This window comes from Ranitomeya imitator, unplaced genomic scaffold (genome assembly GCF_032444005.1).
Source record: "Ranitomeya imitator isolate aRanImi1 unplaced genomic scaffold, aRanImi1.pri SCAFFOLD_27, whole genome shotgun sequence".
NCBI classification, from domain to species: domain Eukaryota; kingdom Metazoa; phylum Chordata; class Amphibia; order Anura; family Dendrobatidae; genus Ranitomeya; species Ranitomeya imitator.
Window position 1 is genome coordinate 157,501 of NW_027194794.1, and position 16,287 is coordinate 173,787.

Sequence of the window (16,287 nt, forward strand, 5' to 3'; positions counted from 1 at the left end):
ATTCTATGAGGGGGCTACATTAAATTCTATGAGGGGGGCTACAATATAATCTATGGGGGCTGCATTATATTCTATGAGAGGGCTACTTTACATTCTATGACGGGGGCTGCATTATATTCTATGAGGGGGCTACTTTTTATTCTATGAGGGGGCTACATTATATTCTATGAGGGGGCTACATTAAATTCTATGAGGGGGCTACTTTTTATTCTATGAGGGGGCTACATTATATTCTATGAGGGGGCTACATTAAATTCTATGAGGGGGCTACATTATATTCTATGAGGGGGCTACATTATATTCTATGAGGGGGCTACATTAAATTCTATGAGGGGGCTACTTTTTATTCTATCAGGGGGCTACATTATATTCTATGAGGGGGCTACATTAAATTCTATGAGGGGGCTACTTTTTATTCTATGAGGGGCCTACTTTATATTCTATGATGGGGCTACTCCAACCAGTGCTATATAATTAAGAAGTGTACTACCTTATATTACACCCTGATATTAGTATTTTACCCCACAATTGGTGGTCTTGTATTTATTTCTTTGTAGCTACATAGTGGGCCCCAAGAATGATTTTCTATGGTGGGCCCAAGGTGCTCCAGTCCGACTCTGCTTACCTGGCGGTCCGACGAGCGGTCCGGAAGTTCTAGTACACGCAGGATTTTTTCGGACAGTTCTGTAATATAAGCCAAGTCTCCAGATTGAGACTTTTTTTTGGCCTATAAAGAAGAAAAGAAACAAAAAAGAACAATCTGAGATGATTGGCGGCCATTGTATGTGTCATCTGCTCCTCTCTGCAGATACACTGACTCCATACAGGATTTGGGGACTCGTCGTGTTTTATATGGGAGGAAAGAAGAAGCTTCTGTCCCACCATTATTATCTCTGAGTACAGAGAAGTTGTGTGCGGAGCGTCCGCCACTTACCTGCTGTAGTAAAGTCTTGATGTTGTGACATAAATCTGTCAGATACTCTGACGTCAGTTGATCTTGTCGGTGTTTAGTCAGGCAATCCTTTACTAGCTGCACCACCAGCCGGTGAGTGAAGCAGAGGATGCCATCGGGTGGTAGAAGCGCAATGTTAGGGCGATGGAAGATAAGAACCTCCAATAGCGCTTGTACCTGAAAATCATTCAGATGTAATTCAGCCATAGTGAGAAATTGCAAATGCTCTCCGTCACTATAGAACCAAAAATGGCACCCGGAACCCTGCGCGGCTTCTATTTATAGGGGCTGTGATGTCACAATGGCCGACAATCACCAGTGATGTCACAGTGGCCGACAATCACCAGTGATGTCATCCTGGCCGACAATCACCAGTGATGTCATCACGGAATCTTGTGATAGAATTTTCCAGCATCGGCTCTGCACAGATACTTGCTGCCCGGCAATATTTCGGGTTTGCTCACACTTGTGTACCAATAATCCAGGAGAGTGGGGCGAGGTTTTCTCACTTGTCCTCCGTGTTCTGTCCGTGTAGAATCCGTCCTGTTATTCCGCAGCTATTAATCTTTTACACGACTATTTACAGGCTTCTTTGCTACAGAAATGGAATGTATCTGTAAAAACCGCTTGTCCCTCTGATGCTCCATAAGGCGTACGACTGTTTCCTGCCAGTGTCCGATTTTGGACTGTAATCACAGAATGCTGCAGTTTTTTTCCTCACACCGAATATTTGTTTTGCTGTTTTTACCGGCGTTTTTTATCATTCACTTGAATGGGTGAAATACGCTGCAAAACTGAGAGACTTGACAAAGCGCTGCTTTAAAGAAAAAGCTGAGATTTCAGAAATCCCTGCGGCGTCTCGAGCATACTTTTATGGCACGCCGAAATGTTGGATTAGCACTTGAGCATGCTGAGTTAACACCTCATCAGAGCACGCTCGCTCACCACTAATCCTCCATCATAGGAATGGAAATACTGGATATGTTTATTACCTCACGGGTCTTTTTTCTTCTCCATAGATCATTTAACTCCTTAGTTGCAGAGTTTACTATTAACAACTGTGAAAAATATTGAAGAGGTAATCATCAATGACCCAAGTAATCAATCATTAAAAATCATGACATCGTTAACATTAATCTTTTTGTCTTTGGAAAGTTTCATCCTTTACTTAAATTGTGAAATGCCCCTCTTTTATGTCCCCATAGTGGGCACAATGTATGAAGTCAATGAGAAAGCAGTAATTATATATATATATATACACTATTTGTAAAAAAATTGCTTTAATTTCTATTTATGTACAGGTGCTTCTCACAAAATTAGAATATCATCAAAAAGTTAACTACATCACACACAGAGTCATTACATACAGAGTAATCTATTTCATGTGTTTATTTCTGTTAATGTTGATGATTATGGCTTACAACCAATGAAATCCCAAAAGTCATTATCTCAGTAAATTAGAATACTTTATATCACCAGCTTGAAAAATGATTGTAAAATCCGAAATGTTGTCCTACTGAAATGTATGTTCAGTAAATGCCCTCAATACTTGGTCCTTTTCCATCAATTACTGCATCAATGTGGCGTGGCATTGAGGCGATCAGCCTGCGGCACTGCTGAGGGGTTATGGAAGCCCAGGTTGCTTTGATAGCAGCCTTCAGCTCATCTGCATTGTTGGGTCTGGTGTCTCTCATCTTCCTCTTGACAATACTCCATAGATTCTCTATGAGGTTAAGGTCAGGCGAGTTTGCTGCTAATCAAGCCCAGTGATACTGTTGACTGTAAACCCGGTATTGGTACTTTTGGCAGTGTGGACAGCAGCAGTCTGCTCCTTGTGAATCTCCCCCAATTTCTGAATGGCCTTTTCTTTTTTTTTTTATATAAATTTTTATTGAAAATTTGCATTTACAACCATATGAAACAACAATCCATTGGCATCAATCATAGGATTTAGACATTGTACATTGTACTTGTAAAGGTTACCGATTAAGAATATCTTCTTTTGGAGATAACGAAGGTAATCTTAGCCAATATTATAACGTCTATATGGGATAGCGGAGAGAATTGTCAAAAATACAAAAACAAACAAAGAAATAAAAGAAGAAGGGAAGGGGGAAAGGGAGGGAGGAGAGTAAGAAAAGGAGCGGGGAGCCTTCACCGAGTCGCCTAACCCATTCCAACCGGCAGTCTAGCCCGCCTTCCCATTATCCAGTAAAGTAGTAAACATCTAACGCTAATCATGGAAAGAACAATCCTCTGGTAATTGTAGTGGACCCAGATTATTCTTCAATTTTTCCAAGAGGAACCATCTAGTGGAAGAGAAGGGAGTTATCATCTTCCGCCTTGCATCGGCCCCGCACGTTTTCCAAGAAACTGTCTCCATTTTTTAAGAAATTTGCCCGCTTGTTGTTGTTTTGGTGAGGAATGTGTATTGACCTTCCTGTGTGGCATGTGTCAATAAATATTTTGAGCAATGCAACTGGAAGCAATTAGTTCAGCTGTCTTTTTCTGTTTGTGTAAAATGACCATCTGTTTTTTGTTTTTTTTTGTCTGGGTGGCATGTGACAATAAATATTTTAAATTAGTTACAGCTATCTTAAAATGTGTTTTTTTTTCTGGGGCTTTGGTTTATGGGTTTATGAGAAATCGCTCCTGTCAAACCAATCTAATCAGTTTTTATGAAGAGGTAAGCTATAGGCTGGACCACGGTGAGTCATTGGACGTGGTATATCTCGATTTTTCCAAAGCGTTTGATACCGTGCCGCACAAGAGGTTGGTACACAAAATGAGAATGCTTGGTCTGGGGGAAAATGTGTGTAAATGGGTTAGTAACTGGCTAAGTGATAGAAAGCAGAGGGTGGTTATAAATGGTATAGTCTCTAACTGGGTCGCTGTGACCAGTGGGGTACCGCAGGGGTCAGTATTGGGACCTGTTCTCTTCAACATATTCATTAATGATCTGGTAGAAGGTTTACACAGTAAAATATCGATATTTGCAGATGATACAAAACTATGTAAAGCAGTTAATACAAGAGAAGATAGTATTCTGCTACAGATGGATCTGGATAAGTTGGAAACTTGGGCTGAAAGGTGGCAGATGAGGTTTAACAATGATAAATGTAAGGTTATACACATGGGAAGAAGGAATCAATATCACCATTACACACTGAATGGGAAACCACTGGGTAAATCTGACAGGGAGAAGGACTTGGGGATCCTAGTTAATGATAAACTTACCTGGAGCAGCCAGTGCCAGGCAGCAGCTGCCAAGGCAAACAGGATCATGGGGTGCATTAAAAGAGGTCTGGATACACATGATGAGAGCATTATACTGCCTCTGTACAAATCCCTAGTTAGACCGCACATGGAGTACTGTGTCCAGTTTTGGGCACCGGTGCTCAGGAAGGATATAATGGAACTAGAGAGAGTACAAAGGAGGGCAACAAAATTAATAAAGGGGATGGGAGAACTACAATACCCAGATAGATTAGCGAAATTAGGATTATTTAGTCTAGAAAAAAGACGACTGAGGGGCGATCTAATAACCATGTATAAGTATATAAGGGGACAATACAAATATCTCGCTGAGGATCTGTTTATACCAAGGAAGGTGACGGGCACAAGGGGGCATTCTTTGCGTCTGGAGGAGAGAAGGTTTTTCCACCAACATAGAAGAGGATTCTTTACTGTTAGGGCAGTGAGAATCTGGAATTGCTTGCCTGAGGAGGTGGTGATGGCGAACTCAGTCGAGGGGTTCAAGAGAGGCCTGGATGTCTTCCTGGAGCAGAACAATATTGTATCATACAATTATTAGGTTCTGTAGAAGGACGTAGATCTGGGGATTTATTATGATGGAATATAGGCTGAACTGGATGGACAAATGTCTTTTTTCGGCCGTACTAACTATGTTACTATGTTACTATGTTACCTCCTTATTTGTGAGTGCGTCCCCTTGCTCCACCGCCATGTAATGATGCAGTCGAGCTATTAAATCTGACAACTGAGGGGTAGACGATGATAAGTATAGTATGTATTAGTAATGGGGGACCCCTCCCTCCGCAACTCTCGCCACTCATATTCTCCCAATAATGTAAGATCGCCATTGTCACATTACTCCAAAGGCTGGTAATCCAGAAACTAGGCCCCAAAACGGGACTATGTAACCGCAGGACCATAGGCCATGTAATAAATCAGAGCTAGGTTGCTGACATCTAGGGCAGGCTGTAAGTCTGTTAGGTCTTATATCTGGTTTATGAATATTAAAAGCAGAGATTGCTCCATGCATCATTTTAAATTGAGTTTCCCTCCAATTTTCATTTATTATGTTTTAGTATATATACCCTGTAACATTATACTTTTCCAGAAAGGCATCCAGTCCCCTCTTAAATTTAAGTAATGAATCACTCATTACAACATCATACGGCAGAGAGTTCCATAGTCTCACTGCTCTTACAGTAAAGAATCCGCGTCTGTTATTATGCCTAAACCTTTTTTCCTCCAGACGTAGAGGATGCCCCCTTGTCCCTGTTTCAGGTCTATGATTAAAAAGATCATCAGAAAGGTCTTTGTACTGTCCCCTCATATATTTATACATTAAAACAAGATCTCCCCTTAGTCTTCGTTTTTCCAAACTAATTAGCCCCAAGTGTAATAATCTATCTTGGTATTGCAGACCCCCCAGTCCTCTAATAACCTTGGTCGCTCTTCTCTGCACCCGCTCCAGTTCAGCTATGTCTTTCTTATACACCGGAGACCAGAACTGTGCACAGTATTCTAAGTGTGGTCGCACTAGTGACTTGTATAGAGGTAAAATTATGTTCTCCTCATGAGCATCTATGCCTCTTTTAATGCATCCCATTATTTTATTTGCCCTTGTAGCAGCTGCCTGACACTGGCCACTGAACATGAGTTTTTCATCCACCCATACTCCCAGGTCTTTTTCATTGATGGTTTTGCCCAGAGTTTTAGAATTAAGCACATAGTTATTCATCTTATTACTTCTACCCAAGTGCATTACCTTACATTTATCCCCATTAAAGCTCATTTGCCATTTATCAGCCCAAGTTTCAAGTTTAAAAAAATCATCCTGTAATATAAAATTTTCCTCCTCAGTATTGATTACCCTGCAGAGTTTAGTGTCATCTGCAAATATTGAAATTCTGCTCTGTATGCCCCCTACAAGATCATTAATAAATATGTTAAAAAGAAGAGGGCCCAATACTGACCCCTGTGGTACCCCACTGCTAACCACGACCCAGTCCGAGTGTGCTCCATTAATAACCACCCTTTGTTTCCTATCCCTGAGCCAGCTCTTAATTGTAGCTAGAGGCAGAAAATGCCATCCTTGAACTCTTGAATCCACGAACTCTGCATTTGGTTTTGAGAAACGTAAGTCCCGGAACAAGTCATTCAGTTCTGGCTGTGTTAGAACATGAGGCTCACCAGACATACATGGCTCAGAGTTTGAATCAGCGTTGTTCCCCGTCTCTGACCCATGGACTGCAACATCTTCGTTGGCTGCCTGCTCTAGGCTCCATGACTCTAGTGGCTTTGATACTGGAAGAGCGTCTGTTGTGAATTCTGCTTTTGGATTCCCTCCAGTGGTTGTAGGTGGGAATGCAGTTGTCCCTGAGTTGCAGTCCTGGCCAGGTGTATCTGCTGATTGCAGTTCTGACTGGGATATTTAGGTGTGCAGGATTCTTGAGTCCTTGCCAGTTGCCCATGGTTCTGGGAGGTTTTGGATCTTTGTCTGGTTCCTCCTGCCTTGCTGCCAATTCAGCAAAGATAAGTGTTTGGTTTTTGTTTCTGTGGCACACATGCTGTGTGCTTAATAATTCTGTGCTATTCATTTGTTTTCTCTTGTCCAGCTTAGACTGTGTCAGTGTTTTCGCAGTCTTGTTGGATTCTCTGGAGTTGCAGATATACGCTCCACATCTTTAGTTAGATGGTGGAATTTTTTGTATTTTCTGCTGTGGATATTTTTAGAAGGGTTTTAATACTGACCGCTTAGGATTCTGTCCTATTCCTTCCTATTTTAGCTAGAGTGGCCTCTTTTGCTAAATCCTGTTTCCTGCCTGCGTGTGTCTTTTCCTCTACTACTCATAGTCAATATTTGTGGGGGGCTGCCTATCCTTTGGGGTTCTGCTCTGAGGCAAGGTAGATTTCCTATTTCTATCTATAGGGGTATTTAGTCCTCCGGCTGTGTCAAGGTGTCTAGGATTTGTTAGGCACACCCCACGGCTACTTCTAGTTGCGGTGTTAAGTTCAGGATATGCGGTCAGTACAGCTTCCACCAACTCAGAGAAAGTTCCATGCGGCTCCAAGGTCACCGGATCATAACAAGCGTCATCATGTGGCACCGGTCTCATAGCTGAAGACAGATTGGGATATTCAGTGGACTTCTTATTCTTAGCAGAGAAGTAACAGTTCGTCACATGGTCCTTCTGCTCCTGCCAAATCATTGATCATTAGGACAGCAAACGGCATTGACTTGCGAGAACCTCTCAGTTAACCTCTAAGATCAACAGCACATCTCACACAACAGATGTGAGGAGCCCAGGATTTGTCATGAGCAAAATCATAGGCTTTCATGATGAGAGCTGTCATGGTGCATCTGTGGAGCTTAAGCGTGTACTCTCCACAAATGTAACAGAAGGTATTGTGACTAGAGGTGCAGTTAGGGCTTCAGCTTGGGGTGGGGGGAAAAAATATGAGTGGGCCCCTAACCAGCTAATCCTGACTACAGCTACGTGGTGCACCCTAATTGTGAGTGTAGGGGAACATCAGCAGATGACGCGCTGTGATTTAAAATACATCTATATACAAAAACACTGATATTCCTATATGGAGACCATATGGAGGTAGATACCAGTCCTGCAGCCATATAAGATATTACAGCAGTTATAAATGGTGACTTACCGCTGATGTTCTTTCTGAAGGAATCGTTCACTTTTCTCATCTACTCCATCTGGTCCAGACCAACATGAAAACTTCTCCAAACATGACTGATCTGCAGAGATTATAACAAAGCCACATCTGAATTCTCACATTTCCAGCATCATCCATATCTATCCACAATCTGCACAAACTCCTCATTCTGCTGATACCCCAATACTGAGCCGCTGCTGCCATATGTGTCCCTGTTACTGCCCCTGATATCCCAATACTGAGCCGCTGCTACCGTATGTGTCCCTATTACTGCCCCTGATACCCCAATACTGAGCCGCTACTGCTGTATGTGTCCCTGTTACTGCCCCTGATACCCCAATACTGAGCCGCTGCTGCCGAATGTGTCTCTATTACTGCACCTGATAGCCCAACACTGAGCCACTGCTGCCGTATGTGTCCCTGTTACTGCACCTGATACCCCAATACTGAGTCGCTGCTGCCGAATGTGTCTCTATTACTGCACCTGATAGCCCAACACTGAGCCGCTGCTGCCGTATGTGTCTCTATTACTGCACCTGATACCCCAATACTGAGCCGCTGCTGCCGTATGTGTCCCTATTACTGCACCTGATAGCCCAACACTGAGCCACTGCTGCCGTATGTGTCCCTATTACTGCACCTGATACCCATATACTGAGCCACTGCTGCCATATGTGTCCCTATTATTGCACCTGATACCCCAATACTGAGCCGCTACTGCTGTATGTGTCCCTGTTACTGCCCCTGATACCCCAATACTGAGCCGCTGCTGCCGTATGTGTCCTTATTACTGCACCTGATACCCCAATACTGAGCCGCTGCTGCCGTATGTGTCCCTATTACTACACCTGATACCCCAATACTGAGCCACTGCTGCCGTATGTGTCCTTATTACTGCACCTGATACCCCTATACTGAGCCACTGCTGCCATATGTGTCCCTATTACTGCACCTGATACCCCAATACTGAGCCGCTGCTGCCGAATGTATCTCTATTACTGCACCTGATACCCTAATACTGAGCCGCTGCTGCCGTATGTGTCTCTATTACTGCACCTGATAGCCCATCACTGAGCCGCTGCTGCCGTATGTGTCCCTATTACTGCACCTGATACCCATATACTGAGCCACTGCTGCCGTATGTGTCCCTATTACTGCCCCTGATACACCAATACTGAGCTGCTGCCGTATGTGTCCCTATTACTGCGCCTGATACCCCAACAGCGTCGGACAGGAGCACCTTGGGCCCACCAGAGAAAATCATTCTTGGGGCCCACTATGTAGCTACATAGAAATAGATACAAGACCACCAATTGTGCGGTAAAAAGCGCTAATATCAGGGTATAATATAAGGTAGTTCACGTCTTAATAATGTAGCAAGGGTTGGGGTAGCCCCCTCACAGACTATAATGTAGCCCCCTCATAAAATATAATGCAGTCCCCTCTCATAGAATATAATGCAGCACCCCACAAAATGTAATGCAACCCTCTCAGGTATGACACAGTCCCCACCATAGAATATAATGTAGCACCCCATAGGGTATAATGCAGCCCCCCCATATAGTGTAATGCCACCCACCACAGAATATAATGTAGTCCCCTGAGAGAATGCAGTTCCACCACAGAATATAATGCAGCCCCCCATAGAGTATACTGTAACCCCTCATATAGTATGATGTAGCCCCCCATAATATAATGTAGTACCTTGAGTATAATGCAGTCCCCCCACAGAATATAATGTAGCCCCCCAGGGCTGTATTTAGAGTATCTGCTGCCCTAGGCACTTTTAGCGCTGCCTCCCCCTTTGGTGAGTATGACACTATCGGCAGTGACTTTGGCAAGAATCTCTGATGTGAAAGTCGCCTTTTGCAGCAGATCAGGCAGTTTTTCTGCATCTGCCGCGTAACGGATCACTTATGGCAACACTGCGTTCGGCCTCATTCATTCCCTATGGGATTTGTGGCACTTGCCGTGATCTGGCAAATGTGGTACCATACCTCCCAACTTTTGAAGGGAAGGAGGTATAAAGTTTGTGGCGTGCGTAGTGCGCCGCGGCAAATTTTAGGACATGCCTCTGACCAGACCCATTTCACAACTAGTCACACCCATATCCACGTCCCAACCGCAGCCATTTAGCATTGCTGATCACACTGTTTTATATACAATATTTATAAGCAAACTAAAATATGGCCACACAGTGCTCCATACTGTATAATGGCCACACATGATGCTCAATACTGTATAACGGCCACCACACATGATGCTCCATACTGTATAATGACCGCACATGATGCTCCATACTGTATAATGACCGCACATGATGCTCCATACTGTATAATGGCCACACATGATGCTCCATACTGTATAATGACCGCACATGATGCTCCATACTGTATAATGACCGCACATGATGCTCCATACTGTATAATGGCCACACATGATGCACACATGATGCTCCATACTGTATAATGACCGCACATGATGCTCCATACTGTATAATGACCGCACATGATGCTCCATACTGTATAATGGCCACACATGACGCTCCATACTGTATAATGGCCACACATGATGCTCCATACTGTATAATGACCGCACATGATGCTCCATACTGTATAATGTCCATTGGCCACACATGATGCTCCATACTGTATAATGACCGCACATGATGCTCCATACTGTATAACGGCCACACATGATGCTCCATACTGTATAATGACCGCACATGATGCTCCATACTGTATAATGGCCACACATGACGCTCCATACTGTATAATGACCACACATGATGCTCCATACTGTATAATGACCGCACATGATGCTCCATACTGTATAACGGCCACACATGATGCTCAATACTGTATAATGACCCCCCTCCTGTATGCATGGCTCATCTCCCTCCTATCCCATATACATAGCTCATATTACCCCCCCCCCCTGTATGCATGGCTTATATTCCCCCCTGTATGTAAGGCTCATATTCCCCCCTGCATGGCTCATATTCCCCCCTGCATGGCTCATATTCCCCCCTGCATGGCTCATATTCCCCCCTGCATGGCTCATGTTCCCCCCTGCATAGCTCATATTCCCCAATCCCCCCTGCATGGCTCATATTCCCCCCTGCATGGCTCATATTCCCCAATCCCCCCTGCATGGCTCATATTCCCCCCTGCATGGCTCATATTCCCCCCTGTATCTGTATGCATGGCTTATATTCCCCCCTGCATAGTCGCAATGCAGGCTTACCTAGGTGGCAGAGGTGCGGTGGCAGAGGTCCGGTGGCAGAGGTGCGGTTGCGGGGGTGTGGCGGCAGAGGAGGCGCAGTAAGCGGGGTCCCTTTCCCCGGTATGGTGATGCAGCAGGCCCGGTATGCAGCAGAGCCGGGTGAATCCTCTTGTTATCGGTGGTGGCGGCCATTTTCCGGAGGCCGCGCGTGCGCAGATGGAGCGCTCTGCTTCCCGGGGCTTCAGGAAAATGGCCGCCGCGATCTCCATCTGCGCACGCTCGGCCTCCCGCGGCCATTTTCCTGAAGCCCCGGGAGCAGAGCGCTTCATCTGCACACGCGCGGCCTCAGGAAGATGGCCGCGCCCACCGATAACAAGAGGATTCACCCGGCTCTGCTGCATACCGGGCCTGCTGCATCACCATACCGGGGAAAGGGACCCCGCTTCCTGCGCCTCCTCTGCTGCCACACCCCCGCCACCGGACCTCTGCCACCACACCTCTGCCACCTAGGTAAGCCTGCATGGTACGCCAGGGACCCCTCTCACGCCATACCTCTCACTGCACCTCCTGATCCCAGCACCTTCTCATCCCAGCACCTCCTGATCCCAGCACCTCCTGATCCCAGCACCTCCTGATCCCAGCACCTTCTCATCCCAGCACCTTCTCATCCCAGCACCTCCTCATCCCAGCATCACCCCACCTTGCCTCCTGTGACCCTGCTCTGCCACCGCCATAAGATACTGTAAATTCGGACAATAAGACGGACCCCCATGTTATAAAAAATCTTTTTTTCTGCAATTTTCACCCCAAATTTGGGGTGCGTCTTATGGTCCGGTGCGTCTTATAGTCCGAAAAATACGGTATATATACTTACCGGAGGCGCTGATAGGAATGGGCTGATGGCTATTGCGGCGCACGCGCTGTCAGGAGGACACCGGAAGCGCTCAGAGCCAGCGTCACGTAACCCGGCAGTGGAGAAGCCGCTGCTAGGCAACCAAGACACTGGATGAGAGCAAGCCGGGACACAGACAGCGCATGCGCACAGTCATGCCCAACGCTATGGACGCAAGAGGATTAAAGACAATGCCGGTATGGACAAAAAAAGGGGGGTGGAAAAGAGGGAAGGAGGGGGGGGGGAAGGGAAAGGGGGAAGAGGGGGAGGAGGAGGAGGGAAAGGGGGGAAAAAAGGGGTGATTCCATTAAAAGGCCAATTATACTAGCCAAGAAAATGGTAACTACTACTGGACAAAAATTACATTGTGGGTACAAATGCATATTAGCAAAAAAATAAATAAATAAATAATTGCATGCTCAAAAAATATGTAAAATGATGTCGGACAGAATCATTATGCACATTAAAAGTAAAAATAGTAGAATGAATGTGAAAACATATAAATATATAATATGTGTGGTGCAAAAAAGGGGAGGGGGTGGAAAGAGGATGGGAGAATGCATACGAAAATAAAACGTACATTAGTTGTTATTATGGGATATACATACAGCCATGCATATATAACACATCCAAAAATATTATTATTATTATAAAACATTAAAATATATATTTTTTTTTAATAGAATGTGTATTTAATAAATAATAGCATTACAATTGCGAACCCACAACAAACAACATGAAGAGGACAGAAAAAAAAACATTTAAAATGTTTTAAAACACACGGCTCTTCTCTACACACACACACGGCTCTGCTCTACACACACACACGGCTCTGCTCTACACACACACGGCTCTGCTCTACACACACACGGCTCTGCTCTACACACACACACACGGCTCTGCTCTACACACACACACACGGCTCTGCTCTACACACACACACGGCTCTGCTCTACACACACACACGGCTCTGCTCTACACACACACGGCTCTGCTCTACACACACACACACGGCTCTGCTCTACACACACACACACGGCTCTGCTCTACACACACACACGGCTCTGCTCTACACACACACACGGCTCTGCTCTACACACACACGGCTCTGCTCCACACACACACGGCTCTGCTCTACACACACGGCTCTGCTCTACACACACACGGCTCTGCTCTACACACACACGGCTCTGCTCTACACACACACACGGCTCTGCTCTACACACACACGGCTCTGCTCTACACACACACACGGCTCTGCTCTACACACACACACGGCTCTGCTCTACACACACACACGGCTCTGCTCTACACACACACGGCTCTGCTCTACACACACACACGGCTCTGCTCTACACACACACACGGCTCTGCTCTACACACACACACGGCTCTGCTCTACACACACACACGGCTCTGCTCTACACACACACACGGCTCTGCTCTACACACACACGGCTCTGCTCTACACACACACACGGCTCTGCTCTACACACACGGCTCTGCTCTACACACACACACGGCTCTGCTCTACACACACACGGCTCTGCTCTACACACACACACGGCTCTGCTCTACACACACACACGGCTCTGCTCTACACACACACGGCTCTGCTCTGCACACACACACGGCTCTGCTCTACACACACACACGGCTCTGCTCTACACACACACACGGCTCTGCTCTACACACACACACGGCTCTGCTCTACACACACACACGGCTCTGCTCTACACACACACACGGCTCTGCTCTACACACACACACGGCTCTGCTCTACACACACACACGGCTCTGCTCTACACACACACGGCTCTGCTCTACACACACACACGGCTCTGCTCTACACACACACACGGCTCTGCTCTACACACACACACGGCTCTGCTCTACACACACACGGCTCTGCTCTACACACACACACGGCTCTGCTCTACACACACACACGGCTCTGCTCTACACACACACGGCTCTGCTCTACACACACACGGCTCTGCTCTACACACACACGTCTCTGCTCTACACACACACACGGCTCTGCTCTACACACACACACGGCTCTGCTCTACACACACACACGGCTCTGCTCTACACACACACACGGCTCTGCTCTACACACACACACGGCTCTGCTCTACACACACACGTCTCTGCTCTACACACACACACGGCTCTGCTCTGCACACACACACGGCTCTGCTCTACACACACACACGGCTCTGCTCTACACACACACACGGCTCTGCTCTACACACACACACGGCTCTGCTCTACACACACACACGGCTCTGCTCTACACACACACACGGCTCTGCTCTACACACACACACGGCTCTGCTCTACACACACACGGCTCTGCTCTACACACACACGGCTCTGCTCTACACACACACGGCTCTGCTCTACACACACACACGGCTCTGCTCTACACACACACGGCTCTGCTCTACACACACACACGGCTCTGCTCTACACACACACACGGCTCTGCTCTACACACACACACGGCTCTGCTCTACACACACACACGGCTCTGCTCTACACACACACACGGCTCTGCTCTACACACACACACGGCTCTGCTCTACACACACACGGCTCTGCTCTACACACACACACTGCTCTGCTCTACACACACACACGGCTCTGCTCTACACACACACACGGCTCTGCTCTACACACACACGTCTCTGCTCTACACACACACACGGCTCTGCTCTACACACACGGCTCTGCTCTACACACACACGGCTCTGCTCTACACACACACACGGCTCTGCTCTACACACATACACGGCTCTGCTCTACACACACACACAGCTCTGCTCTACACACACACACGGCTCTGCTCTACACACACACACGGCTCTGCTCTACACACACACACGGCTCTGCTCTACACACACACGGCTCTGCTCTACACACACACGGCTCTGCTCCACACACACACGGCTCTGCTCTACACACACACAGCTCTGCTCTACACACACACACGGCTCTGCTCTACACACACACGGCTCTGCTCTACACACACACACGTGTCGCCGCTCCTATACATATATATATATATATACAGTATATAATGCCATGGATGAGGCCAGTATGCTGAGTCGCTGTTCCTATACATATATATATACAGTATATAATGCCATGGATGAGGCCAGTATGCTGAGTCGCTGTTCCTATACATATATATATACAGTATATAATGCCATGGATGAGGCCAGTATGCTGAGTCGCTGCTCCTATATATATATATATATATACAGTATATAATGCCATGGATGAGGCCAGTATGCTGAGTCGCTGCTCCTATACATATATATATACAGTGCCTAAAAGTAGTATTCAACCCCCTGCAGATTTAGCAGGTTTACACATTTGGAATTAACTTGGCATTGTGACATTTGGACTGTAGATCAGCCTGGAAGTGTGAAATGCACTGCAGCAAAAAAGAATGTTTTTTTTTTTTTTTTTTAAATTGTGAAAAGTCTTTTCAGAGCGTCATTTATTATTCAACCCCTCAACCCACCAGAATTCTGTTTGGTTTCCCTAAAGTATTAAGAAGTAGTTCAGGCACAAAGAACAATGAGCTTCACGCTTGGATTAATTATCTCTTTTTCCAGCCTTTTCTGACTATTTAAGACCCTCCCCAAACTTCTGAACAGCACTCATACATGGTCAACATGGGAAAGACAAAGGAGCATTCCAAGGCCATCAGAGACAAGATCGTGGAGGGTCACAAGGCTGGCAAGGGGTACAAAACCCTTTCCAAGGAGTTGGGCCTACCTGTCTCACTGTTGGGAGCATCATCCGAAGTGGAAGACTTATGGAACTACTGTTAGCCTTCCACGGCCTGGACAGCCTTTGAAAGTTTCCTCCCGTGCCGAGGCCAGGCATATCCGAAGAGTCAGGGCTAACCCAAGGACAACAAGGAAGGAGCTCCGGGAAGATCTCATGGCAGTGGGGACATTGGTTTCAGTCAATACCATAAGTAACGTACTCCACCGCAATGGTCTCCGTTCCAGACGAGCCCGTAAGGTACCTTTACTTTCAAAGCGTCATGTCAAGGCTCGTCTACAGTTTGCTCATGATCACTTGGAGGACTCAGACTGACTGGTTCAAGGTTCTCTGGTCTGATGAGACCAAGATCGAGATCTTTGGTGCCGACCACACACGTGATGTTTGGAGACTGGATGGCACTGCATACGACCCCAAGAATACCATCCCTACAGTCAAGCATGGTGGTGGCAGCATCATGCTGTGGGGCTGTTTCTCAGCCAAGGGG